Raw genomic sequence first — 15721 nt, forward strand, 5'->3', positions numbered from 1 at the left:
CCGCACGAGATCGTGTATCAAATCATAACGTCTGTTTACAGAGGACAGGCGCTGAGGCACGGACCAAATCACATGCTCAATAAAACATGCTGTGAGAAGGCACAGCTAGGATGTGACCCCATGCAGCCAGACTCTCGGCCAGAGTACCGAACCGCGTTAACTGACTCGTGTTATGCGGCCCTCCGCAACCCTGGAGCTCTGTGCTTGCGCTTACTGCAAAACGCAACAACCGAAGAAGTGAAACCTGCGTGTACATTCTGGGTGGGACTGTTCCGGAAGTGGGCGTGGGATCGGCGACAAGGCAAGGTAGAGGGTGCGTGAGGCAGAGGCGGGGGGGTGGGGGGGGGGCCTGTCGGGTGGTACTCCCTGGCCCCCGCACAGCACTCCTCCCTCAGCCCTGTCCTCCACCTGCCCCGGGCACAAGGACAGGACACATAGAAAGCTCCAGAAGCTTCTCTTGCCCACGTGTGTCCTTTCTGCCTAACCTCGTCTTCAACATCCAAGTTTCATGAGGATGTTCTAAAGGCCTCCTTCACCTTGAATTTTCTCTATTTCTGACATTCATCTCAGAAGATGGGAGGGAAGAGACGCGAGGCAGCACTGGGCTCGGCCTGCAGACTTGAACCTTAGCGCATGTCAGCACTAAGAACAGGGAGGCTGTAAGTTTTCAGGGCTTCTGGAAGATCAGGAATCAGACGACCCGCGGAGGGTCCCCCACGGCTGCGCATCCACTGGCCAAGCCAGGGGGAAGGACACACCGTGACGTGGCGTGTTCCGCACTTCTGAAAGGACCACACACCCTTCCTCCCTGCCCCGGACCCTCCAGCCACGTTCATTCGAGTGCCCACATCCGGGGTACACTCTGCGGGCTCTCTAACGCCTTCGCAATCACCTCACCGGTTCCAGAGACTCTCGATTTTGACTTTCCTTCAGCCAAAACATCCGTGAGGTGAGAGGCAAAGTAAATTCGCCTTACTGCAAATGCCATCCCTTCCCCTGAAGCCTCCCTGAACAGCTAATAAGACGTGACACGTTTTTATCTACACGCTCATCACTCGGCTTCCAGCAACGTCTTATATTTTAATCACCTCTTCCATCCGCACCACGCATTCCCCTAAGCGGGGAGGTCATCCCGTTGAGAGTCCTACTCCTAAATCCGCATAGGAAAAAGGCCAATACAAAACACAAACAAAACTAGGGGAAAGTAGGAAAAAAAAAAAAAAAATCAGCCCCGTCCCTGCTGGCCTCCAACTGATTAAGAATTTTTTTCTTCAACAGGTGCCTACATTATTATCAGAGCACTTTTAAAACACAAAGTTGGCAAGTCTAAAAGACTTCCAACTGCATTTAGGGACCAAGAGTTCCTTTAGTTTTAAATACATGCTCTTTCTAGTTAAACAGAGCTATTCAAAAATTACTAATTGTAATTTACGTTATGAAATTATTCCCAAGAGCAATTTCCTACATTAATATGTAACGCTGTATTTCCAAAATACATTTCTATGGTTGTCTGTTAAAAACATTAATATTAAAAAGCTGAAATCAATTGCAAAATAAACAGCAATCTGAAGAATTCTGACCTTTTGCTTCACCATAATACGATTAAGTAATGCAGATTCCAATGCTTAAAATAATTCTGAAAAAAAGCTGCATGGTCACTAATAATACTTACTTATTAAGTGTTACTCTCAAAAATATTTTATAAATAAAAATCTCCCACCCGCCCCACCGTTAGTATCTTACCCACCAGAAAAAAACAGACCCTAAAAAACGTCTCATCATGCTGCCTTCGGTGTCTCTCCAAACACTTCAGATTTAAACATTTTAAGCGACTACCCCCATCACACAGGGTCACACAGGGTCACACAGGGTCATGGGCTTGAGTCTACTCACACAGTTGAAGCTGATGGGCAAACAGCTGTCCTGTATCTTGAGACAGACATTAGCTTCCTGCCTTCCCTATCCTCATAAGCAGCTACTTAAAGTTTGAGTTTTATGCAAGAAAACATTTTAAAGCCTTCAGTATTTTACTGCAGCAGACTTCAGATTCATTCCTGTAACACATTTAACATGAAACAGAGTTGAGACAGTTAAAATTGTGTACATTTTAATTGTCTGAAATTTTAAGAAGTGCTTTCACTCTTATAGCTACATAAAAAGGGGTGTTGAGGGAACATTAATGAAAACACTTCACTTGGTATTTGACACCAACGTGCAATACAGCAATATACAACTTTACCATACAGATTTTTCTTCACCTGGCCACAGGTTAGGTGGGCAAGGATTACTTTTTATACGATCATTTATACCCCCAAATAAGCAAAACTAGGTATTTTTGTGTCTCTAAAGTTTAATTTATTTAGCATAAACGTCCAGCAACAGAAGAACAACTTTTGCAAACAGACAGTCAATGGGGATGACTTCAGTGCCCCAAGGATATCCCCTGGGACCCTCCTGGGTGGGAAGAATGAGATTCTGGGTCCTGTTTCGACTGAAGTAAGAGCCGTATTTCTAACATGTGCTATGAAAGTTTGCAGCACATTTACCGACCAATTCACATCTCTATAGCAGCATTTCTGCTACAGGTTTACCAAGCGTTAGAAGGCTTGTCTGGAAAATAAAACTGCATTCAATGAAAATGTCCTAGAATACCTGGATATAAGACATGGGCCTCAAATTTCTACAGAGAATTTTAGTTAATACTTCAGCATTTCACGGCGTAAACTTACTATTTATATTAGCAACATGGTTAGAAACACCATGAGAAGTAACGTCCAAATACTCAATTTCACTGGCTACTTTTTAAAGTATTACTTAATGCTGAAATAAGTTACCGCACGTTTGCTTTGCTACAAAAGACAAATGTTTGTTTATAATCTACTTATATGTACATGCAAACCGTTTAAGGAATAATTCACACCTCATAAAAGTTGACGGAACCCAATGGAGTAACTTTCACACAAGTTAAAAGTACTTGTCCGAGAACCTAACCGCGCTTCAGAACTCTTTTCAACTTGCTGATTATCACCTTAGGTTTAAATGAGCCTACTGTAGGACACAACAGCTAAAAAATAAGTTGTACCCATCTCGGGCTGTAAAACAGAAATATGTTTTCTGTCTACGAACAGCAATCAACATTTAATGAGTGATTATGGTGTCACTGGCCCTGGTCCCCAAATTTTACACGCACACTAATCCTCATTCCACCCTCAAAAAGGTAGGTGCAATTATTGCCAACTCTTCCTAGATCATGGAACTGAAGTCTGGAGATGCTAGAAACTTGTTTAAGATCACAGAGCTAATCAGTGACAGAGACAGGACTCGAACCCAGATTTGTCTCCCAGGCCTACCGCTCTTAAGCATCGAGCCAGATTACAGGCAATGGCAATCCACTGTCCTGGTAAAAACATACCTAGAACTGTTTGCGGATGGGGTTTCCTATGTGAAGTGTGGACACTAGTCAATGAGTGTGATCATGAAACCAACAGGGTGGTCCCAAACTCAAGAGAGCCATCTCTTAACAAGAAACGACCGTTAGAAATGGAAGGAGCCGAGAGAAAAATCAAAAAGGGATGCATTCTGAAGGGCTGCTAAAGAGAAAACAGGAGCAGGCTTATCTTGGGTGGTACGAGAGTTCAGGTGTGAAGCACCGTGTGGACGTCTCAGAAGACCCGTTCCAGTTCAACATAAGACACGTTCAAATGCTTGGGGCCAAGCCTGGGTGGCTCAGTGGGTTGAGCGTCCGACTTTGGCTTGGGTCATGATCTTACGGTCCGTGAGTTCAAGCCCCGCATCGGGCTCTGTGCCACCAGATCAGAGTCTGGAGCCTGCTTCAGATTCCCTGTCTCCCTCTCTCTCTGCCCGCACCCCCCCCCCCCCACTTGCGCTCTGTCTCCGTCTCAAAAATAAACAAACATTAAAAAAAGATTTAAAAAAATTACATCAAATGCTGAAGAAGCCAACAGCTAGAACACGCTCCCTCCTGTAGCACTGAGTGTGTGCAATTCGGTATTTGAACCTCAACCACCACAGTAATAAATGACTCCGCCCAAATGACCAAAGCATGCTGAAACTCTTTGTGGATGAAAGTCTGATAGGGAACACTGTCTATAGGGAAAGTCTGATACGGAACAGAGCAGCCTCAAAGTTAGCTCCCCACAGATGACTTACTACAAAATGAAAAATAATAAACCTTTAAGTGGAAGAACCTGGAAGATACCACACTGATCCAAAGACCACAAGTTAGTTTCCCCGATGAGGGGACAGACGGACACGTGCCCCCTGACACGATGCACCGAGAAGCACACATCACTAACGTGGTGTCCCCGCTGACTCTGCGTTTCCCAAAGGTATTCAAAAGGACACATCAGACAAACTCAAATTGAGAGAGTCTGTAAATAAACGGTCACTCTTCACAAAATACCAACGTCGAGGAGGTAAAAGCTAAAGCGTTCCTGATGAAGGGACAATAAAGAGACAAAGTGACCAAATGCCACAAATGATTCTAGGCTGGATCCTGGACCGGGAGAAAAATTAATGAAGAGCATTTCTGGGAGAAATAGAGAAATTCGGAAGTGGACCATGTATTAGAGAATTCTATTATTAATCAGTGTTAAATCTCCCTTATTCGATAACTGAACTGTCTTTGAAAATACAATGGCCTTGTCAGAATATCTGCATAAGCCTTACATGGGAAAAGGACATGATGCGTGCAACTTACCGTCAAACCATCCAGGAAAAAATAAGAGAATGACAGAGAGAATGTGCAAAGAGTTAACAGTGGGTGAACCTTGCCAAAGGGTACATGGGAATTCTTTGTATTATCAATGTAACTTTCCATAAACTTGAAATTACTTCCAACCATTTTTAAATGTTTACTTTGAGAGAGAGAGAGAAAGAAAGAGACAGAGGGCAAGCTGGGGAAAGGCAGAGAGAGAGGCGGATACAGAATCCGGAGGCTCCAAGGTCTGAGCTGTCAGCACAGAGCCCGACACAGGGTCCAAACCCACAAACTGTGTGATCACGACCTGAGCCGACGTCGGACGCTTCACCGATTGAGCTGCCCAGGCAGCCCTGAAATTATTTCAAAATAAAACCTGAGAAAGATAAATATTCGAGGCTGATGTTCTAAGGATTCTGAATACCTAACAAGAAAGAGTATCATTTTTCCAATCTGATGTCCGTCCACTCAAACTCCAATCCGACGGCAATTACAGTAATCCCTGATTTCCGATTTGGTGAATTATTATAGTGCTCTCACGTCAAACATCCAGCGGAGTGCTAAATGACACATGCCATTCCACGCTGATGACAAGGTGTGGCTCAGTGGATCGGAGTCAAGGGCACGTCACCTCCTCCCAACCTTCCCCAAACCACGCCGCGGTCACAGGACAGACAGTCCTCCCCCGACCCCCCGAGCCCCTGCCATCTTCCAACTGGGGGTGCAGCTGCAGGTGAGTGTCCCTTCCAAATGAGGTTAATTTCTGCTCATGCCAGGCAGCAAAGCAGAACCAAAGTAAGAGGCGTGTGATCAACAACACGCAAGGAAAATACTAAAACGCCCTTCCCCAAACAAATAAACTCCAAATGCCAATAAAGAGCTGATGAAGCACCCATTTACTAGAGAACACCTGGAAAAGACAAGGTAACAACGTCATCACTGAGAAGCTGGCCCACAAGCGGCTGATACACAAACGTGTCCGTGGCACGGAACCATGAGATAAAGCTGGAGGGAAAAAGAAAGAAAACAGAGAGGGGACTATGAACGAGAGGAGGCGTGGGAAAGGAGACCACCCTGATGGCCACACACCGCCACACCACTAATGCCCAGCTCCCCTTCCTCCCCAGCGGCCCCACGTATCTTCCCCGCGCATTGTAACTTCCGTGCAATCTTCCGCCATCCTCTTCTCAACTAGCGGAAGGGGTTTTACAAGACTAACAGCTGTAGAGGACAGCTCTGACCGCTGTGCAGTTATTTGCATCTTACACCCACACTCTTTTTGCCTGTCAAGAGGCACAGAACAGTAGTCTCTCTACTGGGAAAAGCGCACAAACAATTCCCTTCGGAAAGGAGTGGAATGATAGCACGCATCACCTGGCTCACAGTCTAACAAAGACAGGAATCGGAGGGGTAGATACCCAGCAGAATCAGAAAGTCAAGGCTGAACAAGGACGACCCAGGAAGAAGCGATGAATTTTAGTCTCCTATATGCAGTATCTTCTGCATCAGGTATGAGCACCGGGGGCACAACATTCACTGTACTTTAGCTCATTCCAGGTCCGCTCCGTTACCGAGCCACGGCCTTCTTTGACCTGCTCTCTATCAGCTTAATCTCTTTAACGAGATGGCAGACCTTGTTTAACGGAGGCACTTTACCAGGCCATCGCAGAATGTCTAACTGCAAAACGGGCAAAGATATCTTATCCCAACCAAAATTCCTGTGTTCTCTCCCATTTTCTCAGGCAGCACGTTATCAAATCCTAGCTTTCCAAATTTTCCTCTGATCTTAATTCAAATGCCAATCTCTGATTGCTGCCGGTTCATGCTCCTCTTTTTTAAGTGTTTCTTTTTGAGAGTGAGAGTGGGGCAAAGGCAGGGGGGTGGGCAGGGGCAGACAGAGAGGGAGAGAGAGAGGATCCGAAGCAGGCTCCAGGCTGTGAGCTGTCAGCACAGAGCCCGATGGGGGTTTGAACTCTCGAACCTTGAGATCATGACCTAAGGGGAAGCTGGACGTTCAGCCACCTGAGCCAACCGGGTGCCCGGGTTGATGCTCTTTTAATACAAGAATCAGAATAATCCACACTGTGAAAGAAAGCTGATGAACTCCAATGTAAAATTAAGTCAATTTTGAACCGAAAGTCCCTAATATGTATGATTAGTATACATACATAATCTATTTAGGAGGGCAGGAAGCAAGTTTTCAGGCATCCCTTGCTTCTAAATCAAGTCTTACCTATACTGCCGAGGAGATTATAACATGCATGAGTCAGCAAATTAAGCTCCCTTCAGAGGCTTCATGAATCATTAAGTCAGACCAACACAGTCTGCAGCCGAGTTTCCAGCAAATCCCAAACTATGACACTACAAATCATAAACCTTTATCTGTAGCTACTTATGTATTTCCCTTAACTCAGATCATACTATGCAGGTCCCAACTCTGAGGAGAAAGGTGATATAGAAAGAAACAAAAAAAGGCTCCAAAAAAATAAAACTTAGTAGAAGGCAGAAATACTAGGGGGAAGGGGACCGGAACTATTACAAACCAGCCACGGTTCAACAAGCCCATTCGAAATTTAGGCTTTTCTTACAAATTTGAGTTTTAAATAAGGAATATCATTTTTGAAGAGGTTTTACAGTTAAAATTAAAGGCAGGCGCTTGTTGGGGGGAAAGGGGGAAGACAAAACATAAAACACAAGAACAAAGAAGAGAATTAACGGCCGGTCGGCAATCCAGCTTTCTCCCTAGGACAGGTTTCATCCTCTTGGTTCAACGTGGGTTTCCTCCTCTGCCCAGACTACGAGACAAAGGCTCCATTTGTACCACAGCAAAGGTCCACTCCCAGGTACTCACACGCACGTCCACACAGAGGCTTGTGCTGGCGTGCTCGCAGCGGCCTCATTCGTGACTCGTGACGGCCAAGGACCAAGTCAGCCGGAGTCGCCAACAGACGGTGAGTGGATACACAGATCGGGACGCGTGCACACAGTGGAACACTATTTAGCAATAAAAAGCAACCAACCACCGATGAACAACACGGAGGAGTCTCTAAATTACCGTGCCAAGTAAAAGAAGACAGACACAAAGGACTACATAATATGTGATCCAATTTATACGAAATGCTACAGAGAGCCACCAGGCAGAATGCAGGTCCAGGGACCAAGGGTGGCAGAGGAATGAACTCCTGAGCGACACCAGGAAACCTTCTGGGGTAACGGAAATGTTCCACATCACGGTTATAACCACATTCGTCGTAACTACAACTGCACACTTAAAATTAGCTAATTTTGTTGTATGCAAATTTACTTCAATAAAGCTGAATTTTTAAAAATACTAAAATAGGACAAAAGAAACAGCCGTTCTGATTCGAAACATGATGGGGTCATAGCGATGCCAGGCAGAGGATCTTACTATTTCAAGTGTGAGTTACAGCAGGAGGTGGCACGTAAGAGGATTAGGAGTTTCTCCAAGTACCGGTGTTCTACTAAGCAATCATTTTATTTTTCGTATCTTAAAATAACGTTCTAAACAATTACCCTCATTTAGATAGAAGCAGAGAAACTTTTCCCTTTCTTACCTTCTCTCTATATCTACTTTTTTTTTTTATCACCACAGTGCCTTGAAAATGACTTGGTACCTTGAACAAGGTCAGCTTGGATTGCTTTTCATTTATTTTTATTTTCAAGTAATCTCTACACCCAACGTGGGGCTCAAATCCATGACTCCAAGATCAAGAGTCGCACGCTCTGGTGGCTGAGCCAGCCAGGTGCCCCTCAGACCGCCATATAATTAATGTGTTGCTTTACAACAAGCATGAAATGTGAATTAGAGCTTGAACATACTTATCGTCAGTTTTTAAAGTTGGGAAAAGGGGGCTTATAATTCTAACAAACTCTACTGAGTATGATTTCCTAGTCCTAAATATTTTAAAAAAGTGTAACTGACATGAATTTATTGCATTTCAACAGAAGACACCTCCCAAATAAAGGCAGCCTAGCTTATTCCTTTCAGGAATTCATCCTTCTGAATGTTTCCTAACTCTTCAGAAAATGCAGGGAAAGCAATTTCCTCACACTTTCTTAATCATTAAAGTTACGTTACAAAATAACCCATGTTCTAAAGAGTTTTCAATTCTCAAATGAAAGCTCCCATTTTTAAAAAAGATCCTTCTCTTGAAAAGATCAATAACCATCATTCAAATATAAGACCTAAAGATAAACTCATAGTAAACCGGGTAATTTGAATCCAAGAGACTTCTTCAGGGAACTTAAGAAGAACTTAAAAAGTTTTTTCAGTTTTTTAATGTTTATTTATTTTTGAGAGAGAGAGAGAATGAATGAATGAATATGAATGAGTAGGGGAGGGGCTGAGAGGGGGATACACAGAATCCCAAGCAGGCTCCAGGCTCTGAGCTGTCAGCAGAGAGCCTGACATGGGATGGGGCTCAAACCCACAAACTGTGAGATCACGACCTGAGTGAAGTCAGAAGCTTAACTGACTGAGCCACCCAGGCGCCAGAACTTCAAAGTATTTTTAAGAAAACTCACATTTCAAACATTTTTAACTTGTTTACCACTAAGTTCAAGTGCTCAAAATAATAGCAATTTAAGAATAGCCTTTCAATTTAAAAAATTCTTCTCCATTCTATTAGTATAATGGTCATGTCAGTATTACCAAGATAAAATGCTCAGACGCATACACCTTCAGTGAACCCGCTCTCTCGCTTGCTGACTTCTCTGCAGAGCCGGAAGGGACACGACAGAAGACACAAATCCAGCCTCAAGAAGTTAGGTGGGGTCCTTTCCCCCATAACTCTTAACAATTAGAAGTCTGAATATATTGTTACTACCTATCCAATAAAAACATTAATACTGAAGAACCACTAGGGTTCCAAATGCCATTTTCAGTTTATTATATTCTGTTCACTGAGAATACAGAGTTGATTTAAAAAAATTTTTGTTAATGTTTATTTATTTTTGAGACAGAGAGAGCAAGGGAGAGGCAGAGAGAGGGGAACAGAGGATCTGAAGCAGGCTCTGTGCTGACAGCTGCGGGCCTGGTGCGGGGCCCGAACTCACCAACCGTAAGGTTGTGACCGGAGCCCAAGTTGGACGCTTAACCAACTGAGCTACCCAGGGGCCCTGGAGTTGATGTTTTTAAAATCTTTTTTAATGCTTATTTATTTTTGAGACAAAACAGAGCGCAGGCAGGAGAAGGGCAGAGAGACAGAGGGAAACAGAATCTGAAGCAGGCTCCAGGCTCCGAGCTGTCAGCACATAGTCCGATGCGGGGCTCAAACCCACAAACCGTGAGATCATGACCTGAGCTGAAGTCGGATGCTCAACCGACTGAGCCCCCCAGGTGCCCCTAGAGTTGACTTTTCACAAAGTTTCCAACAACCATTAAACTTTTTTTCTATAAATCCTTTTTGATTAATCCCAGTTAACAGTTATATATGTTGCATATAAATATTATGTTGCAAATGGGATAAATACACGGAGAAAAATGAACACAAAAATACCCCTGCTAAGAAACAGCACATGCACACGAGTCACTTTCCTGGTCAAAGTTAAACCACATCCTTCTGCCTGTTACGATCTGATTAACACTAAATACTAGAAGCCATCTGTGTCGCTCACCACCGTATGTCCAATACCTGACACACCTACACACAACAGGTGTCCCAGGAGCCCCACACTTAGACAGCGGACTGGCACCCCCAGGAGCCCCACGCTTAGACAGCGGACTGGCACCCCCAGGAGCCCCACGCTTAGACAGCGGACTGGCATCTGGCCTGCATTTATCCATATACCACGGACACAAACCCGGAGCCTCTAGACAGCAACCACAGGAAACTAACCCTCCCATGTAAACATCAAATTACCAGTCCTTTTCATCTTTACTTTTTAGGATCAAGGAATGCTTTAACAGCATAGAACATACCAATCTGGTTTAAATCAGCGACTTTCCTCCTTCCAGGCCAGTAAATGGTCACATTAATCTGTAGCAATCTGAAAATAGTAGGCCAGATGACAAGCCTGTGTGTTTAAGATTTTCTAATTTATACTACGTTCCCTTCAGGAATTTAATGGCACCCATAGATCACTGCAGACATAAGCACTGTGTACAGACGTCATCGAAGCAGTCATCTCTTTCTCACGTCGTTAAAATACCCACATGTTTACTTTCACTACTTCTGCTGAAGAAAGCACCAGTAACGGGACTAATTTTCAATTCTCCCTTCACGGGGGACAAAAATAGAAGCGTATTAGCTCGAAAACTATTTAGGAGGAGTCAACCCCTGAATGTGCACTGATCTGGTTTTCCACATTACACAGAGATCTTGATAACTTTAAATTCCTATGTTCGTGATACCTGATTTATATAAATTGTCAGGCAGGCCTGAATCAGTAACTCCAAGATCAGTTTTTTCTCTTCTGTTTCCAGGTGTGGTTAAAAAACATCAAATAAATTGCTAGGCACCATAGTCTTCGAAGCCATATAGCGTTCAGCCGAAAACTGTTCATCATCAACAACGGGTCCTATAATAGCTCCTTTTAAATGTTAAAAAGTCCAAGTGGCTCCAGCACTGGCCTCAACATAGTGAAATCAAAGTTCCAATGACCCGGCTTTATGGCAGCCAAAAGCAAAGACCAACGAGAATACGATTCAAAATGTCAAGAGATAAGGAGATTTAAAAGGAGTGTTCCTGAACTGATCACTAAACATGGATTAACAACTTCAGAAAATTACAAATTCCCAGGTCCTACTCCACACCTGCCGCATCAGTTTCTGGAGACGCAGACCAAGACTGAGACTAACCTTCCAAGGGATTCTTAGATTCGAGTGTGAGAACCACTACTGTAGATACATATGGGGAAATATTATTTTAGCACAGAACACAGTAAATACATGTTCGTAGCTGAAAAGAAAACGGTTTCAAATTACTGTAAAGATGGTAACTGGAGAATAATTTAGGTCAACTAAAATTAGGTCAAAGGATGCATCTCAAAAGTAGTCTGTCGAAACACAATGGTTTCCCGCTATAAACTTTGGAGAGCCACTATTTAAAATTTGAGGAAGTGCTTTTTGTTGGATGGACGTTAAGAAAACAATGGTTTACAACTAACTACAGTACCTGGTATGGAACAAGGGGTTCAGCTTTTTGCCATTTGGAAGTCAGCTTGATAACTCAAATAAGAATGGTATTAATGGAGATTGGCTACTCAGAATTTGGCGCAAAAGATTTCAGTGACACTTTGGGGAGAAGAGGGTTAAAGCACGCAGGAACAATTTTTCCAGACGGTCTGTCCCGAACTAATATAGTCCTCTACCCCGAGGTTGATGGTTGCATACACTCTCCTCTCAATTGCTGAAAAGGCACCATGATAGGAGAGGAGATGAGCAGAGGGACCTCCGACTTCGCGATCACAGAATAAGCAAGTGTCTCTCAAAACCCAAGCAGTAACGAGGAGAACGAGAGACAGGGACACAAACTTCGTCTTCAGCAAAACACGAGCCGACTGTAACCCTGGATCACACAACTCGTCTGCGACCATGTCGAGAGGGGGAGGCAGAGGTCTTAGCAAAGGGAGGAAGAGCCTAAAGGGCTGACGAGAAAGGGCTCCATGTAATAACGGCCATCTGCTCCGCCAGGAAACCCGGAAGTCATCAGAAAAATGGAAATACGGGGGCGCCTGGTGGCTCAGTCGGTTGAGCGTCAGACTCTTGGTTTTGGTTCAGGTCATGATCTCAAAGTTGTGGGACTGAGCCTAGCGTTGGGCTCTGTGCTGAGCGCGGAGCCTGCGTGGGACTCTCTCTCTTTCTCTCCTCTCAAAAAAACAAAAACAAAAACAAAAAAAAAGAAGGAAAAGAAAATTTCTATTTCCCCTCTGCTCACCAACCCCACCCCTACACAAGAGCTCAAATTGCAAACAGAAGTTTCCCAGCCAAAACAGCACATGTAAACAGAAGGATCAAAAAACCACTATTTTTTAAAAGCCTCTTTGTAATAAGCACTGAATAAGCATTTACCATCTCAAGATTGTTAAGTTTAAGGAATTATGATTTTCGGCACATCTCACACTTAAAGCATAGATGTGCTATACACTTATCAAAATCTTGGAGATACACATTTAGTTCATCTAAGTTACGGAAAATTTCTACCGTAAAATCTGAAGGACAAAACCAGTCCTCACTGACCTGGCTCCAGCTATAGATGAAGTGGTTACATAGGGACAGATGTGATTGCAAACGAAGGTTCTTTCAGACCTGTGACACTCAGTGGAAAAGCCATGACAGTTGGGGAGGGGTGGGGGAGGACTCTGGAGAGAAAGAAACCCCCGGCTTTGCTCTCTGTGCCTCAACTATTTTGAAGGTGAGGACCAGTGAACTCAAGAACATGGCCAACAGGACCCTCCTATGCGAATACGAGAGACCAAACAGGCCCTTTTTGACCAAGAGGGCTATTTTTCATAGAGAACTGAGCATTTCGTAAGATTTTCCCTGGTTTCCTCCTTTTTTCACAAAATAGGTAACACATGCAACACATACACAAATGCCTGACTTCACAAAACAAAGCTACAATATATCGACTGTGCCTCCATTATTCCAAGATGCTCACATTTTGCACAGAATAAGAACATCTATGGTTAATGCGGACTCTTTTCCTATTTTTTCCTAAACTTCTAAGACCCACTACAATGCGATGAAGGTTTCCACCAAATAGATGGAAAGCCATTCAGAGCAGATATTCTGATTAGGCAAATGAACATGACGCGCCGAGAGAGGAGCCGGGATCACTGGTGGCCGCCCACAAGGGGCTGACAGCTGACAGCGGGCGGAGGGACGGGGCTCCGGGGCAGTTCCCTTTTGCTGCCTGCACTCTCTGTACCTTGCGCGTCACTAAATACGTTTCCATCTCTTCTCTTTGAGCTGTGCAAGAAGCTGGAGCTAGCAAATGACAGGCGACAGACAAGACACCTTTCCGGCAGTCCAAAACGTTCCACCTCTTCCCACCTAAGTGCGGCTCCTTTCCTTCCCTCTGCTAAAAAAAAAACCCAACAGTTACTCACTCGTGTAACACACAAGAGTTCTGGTTAGGGTGACATAAGTCGGTCTTCCTAAAGGAATTCCTGTGTAGTTTCTGTTTTCTCTTAAAGGTATCATAAACTTGAAACCAAATGACCACAGGCAGCCAGAGAACACTGCTCTCGTGCCGCTGATGAACACAGGGGACCATGCCGCTTTCTCGGGGTGGAGGAAAAATATTTAACGGCTTCTAGTCCCATCTGTCCACTGAATTAACACCGTAAAGGATTTGGTCTTGAGAAATAAGCTTTTTGCACAATTTTACATTCAAGAATTTTATCACCTGTTAACCTCGGTGGTCACGCTGAGGTATTAAACGCTGTACGGAAAAGGGGTCTGTTTCCTCGCGGAGACACTGAAGGACAAACCCAGGGTGGCGAGGACAAACCAGCAACCCCGGTGCTGTTCTCCTCTGAAATATCTCACTCTTGATTTTCAGAAGACATTAAGACAGCATTATAAAAGACAACATTAAAATTGTTATCTACGCGAGACTCATCTGGTGAAGGCAGTTACGCAAGAGGTGCCTTGCGGGGAACCATTTCCTCCAAAGAGATGTTTAATTATTCTGAGAAAACCGTCCAAATTAGGAGAACAAAATCCGGCTTGGAGTCCAGTCACACGTGAACCAGCAATACACGCCCAGGCTCCTCAGAGACCCCGTGGCGGGACGCTGTCCCTTGCCCTGCAGAGCCTCTCCAGTGCCACGTGCGCCCTTCCCTGGGTCTCTGTTGAAAACCCCGATCGCCGAATAGGTTGCTATACACACTTTATCAACTGAGAAGACAATCCCCAAGAATTTTTACTTTGGAAGTATTTGGTTTGATGACTTTCTCTTCCCCCTACTTGCCAGATGGGGTCACGCATACGGAGCCCTGATCTTCTAAAGAAAAACCTAGAACGTGTGATGCAGCAACGAAACGGCACGGTTTCCTGGAAAAACACGTACCTCTGAGAGGGGTGCCGGCCAGGGGCAGACGTGTCGGGCCACCTCAAATTTCTGCACTGCTTCCAAGGGTGTGACCCCGTATTTGATGGACCCTACAAAGTTGGTATTTCTTTTTTGTTTTTTAAATTTTTTTTCTTTAATCTTTATTTTTGAGAGAGAGACAGTGTGTGAGCAGGGGAGGAGCAGAGAGAGAGAGGGAGACACAGAAGCAGGAGCAGGCTCCGAGCTGTCAGCACAGAGCCCGACGCAGGGCTCGAACTCGCAAACTGTGAGATCATCACCTGAACCGAAGTTTGACTCTTAACCAACCGACTGAGCCACCCAGGCGCCCCGAAGTTGGTATTTCTGAAACACTCCACAAGTTTACAAGGGCAAATAAAAAATACTCAAAAACTGGGATGCCAAAGGCAGCGCGGCTCCTGGAACCAGCTCTCGAAATCCCCGCACCTGGAATTGGACTTTTTGTGATCAAAGCTTCGGCCTCACAGCTCTGACTGGGACTCAGATCAGGGTCTCCCGACAGCTGTCACCACAGACCTTTCGCTGGAGCTGTGTCCTAACTGGGGACCAGTACCAAGTCTGCCAGGATCAAGATCCTGGGGTGAAAAAACGGTGGGGGGGGGGGGGGGGGCGGGGAACGAAGACAAGCCAGTGGCTACGTCAGCAGAACGGGACGAATTATGAAAGGAAGGGCGAGGGTCGGTGACAAACGTTTCACCTGTGCGGTCCCCTCTAACCTTCACAACGTCCCTCACAAGGAGGAACTCTCTTCTCCTCCGCTCCAGCGACGAGGAAACAGCCTTAGTGACATGACGGAAGCTGCCGGGCAAACAGCCAGGAGTGGCAAAGCACACGTCCCAAGCCGGAGTCTGTGAAACCCAAGCACCGAGCCGTGTGGACAGCCCAAGAGAGCACGTACAGATTCTGACAGGTGAGCCGTGGTCACCGGTCCATTCAAGAGGCC

At 44.9% G+C, this 15721-nt stretch overlaps 1 protein-coding gene across 5 annotated transcripts in view; it reads right to left on the reverse strand.

Annotated features, from left to right (window-relative positions):
• The window catches only part of ZFAND6 (zinc finger AN1-type containing 6), a 73614-nt gene that overhangs the window by 31940 nt on the left and 25953 nt on the right, over nucleotides 1-15721 (reverse strand). Inside the window, exon 2 of one of the 5 annotated variants that reach the window (XM_047846676.1) lies at nucleotides 1894-2054. The exons of the other annotated variants lie outside the window; for them this stretch is intronic. The gene's annotated coding sequence lies outside the window, so the exon portion shown is untranslated. The remainder of the gene's footprint in view (nucleotides 1-1893; nucleotides 2055-15721) is intronic. 5 annotated transcript variants of the gene reach the window in all.

Source organism: Prionailurus viverrinus, unplaced genomic scaffold (assembly GCF_022837055.1).
Source record: "Prionailurus viverrinus isolate Anna unplaced genomic scaffold, UM_Priviv_1.0 scaffold_40, whole genome shotgun sequence".
NCBI classification, from domain to species: Eukaryota; Metazoa; Chordata; class Mammalia; order Carnivora; family Felidae; genus Prionailurus; species Prionailurus viverrinus.